This window comes from Humulus lupulus, chromosome 3 (genome assembly GCF_963169125.1).
Source record: "Humulus lupulus chromosome 3, drHumLupu1.1, whole genome shotgun sequence".
NCBI lineage: Eukaryota > Viridiplantae > Streptophyta > Magnoliopsida > Rosales > Cannabaceae > Humulus > Humulus lupulus.
In genome coordinates this window covers 93808126-93809606 of record NC_084795.1, presented here as the reverse complement: position 1 = coordinate 93809606, position 1481 = coordinate 93808126, and positions in this window count along the sequence as shown.

Below are 1481 nucleotides of genomic sequence, written 5' to 3'. Positions count from 1 at the left end.
ACTCTCAGCATCTCATGTTAGTCCTCAACTCAAAAGTATGTTTCTCTATGATGTCACAATGAAGAAGCAAGCTAATACCTCATGGGCATCCCAAAAACATCGCACCTTGAAGTCTACTAGAGAGCCTGAAGACCCTCTCATAGACTGGGGGGCAAGTGTGAATGCCAAAAATTGGACATGATCCTGAGAGGGCCACAGTCAGCACTTGAGGAAAAAGCTAAGGCTTCACCTTAGTGGCCTCAGGCACGCAAAGCACCCTCGTGTCTCGCCCCACGCGAGACCCATTCCTCACAAGAGGTCTTCGCGAAATAGCCCGTCTTGCCCCACGTGAGACCCTTGCAAAGCGTGACCCTTGGTGCATCTCACCTCGCCTCGCCTAGATGAAAGTCCGAAAGGCCACTTTTGGATTGCGTCGCCTCGTACGCCCACCAAGGGCGTCGCGCACCCACGCACCACAGCCTCGCACACCTGCGCACCACGGCCTCACGCACCCACGCACCACAGCCTCACGCACCACTAGGCATGTAAATGGGGCAGGTCTGCCCCGCCCCATTTGCCCCATTTAATTTTTTTTTTAAGAAACATTAAATTATAATTTTAGAATTCTCCCTAAACCTAAATATTAATTTTTTTATTGGAATCCTTAATGTTTTACAGTTCTTATCAACTACACCCTCAAATATTTTATTTTAAAATTTACAAAAATAAATACAAGAATAAAGATAAATTAAATCAAACATATTTTTCAATATTTAAAATTCTTTCATAGAGTAGTTATGGAATAATTTTTTTTTATAAATCTTACAACTAAAGTCTATTTAGAATTAAGGATATTCTAAACCACATATAAAATGTCAATTTTAAGTACTATGCATGTATATAAGTAGCATGAGAGAATTGGATTAAATCATATCATTATATCATCATTTAAATCAAGAATTCGCCAAGTGTAATGAGAGTTTCTCAAGAGAACAAAGTATAATAAAACTATCATATACAACATAGCGCTTCAGTTTCGGTGCTTCAAAAAAATCAAATGACTTTTTTATTCTTCATTGACCTACTACCTTAATCATCAAGATCAACTATGTATGGCTCCTACAAAAACAATATATGTATTAATAATAGAAGTTAATAATTTATTTGATGAGTTATAAAAACTTAATTAAGTACAATAGTTAGATCTACATCATTATCTTCATCATTCATTGTGACTAGTGGAGTTGCTTCTGTAAAGAAAAAAAATTAATTTTGAAATAATGAAAAAAATATGAATTTATATATATAAAAAGATAAGCATATTATTATGAAGGGGCGTGCGTAGTGTTAGGGGCTGGCTATTTGGGTACTCCAACTAGACGGAACGTGCGGCACTTGCAGACTCTTCAAGCTAGCAAGTCAGCCTACAACACACACCTACAGGCAAACAAACTCATCGGTTAGCCACATACACATCTCGGACATGCAACGGGCGAATAACG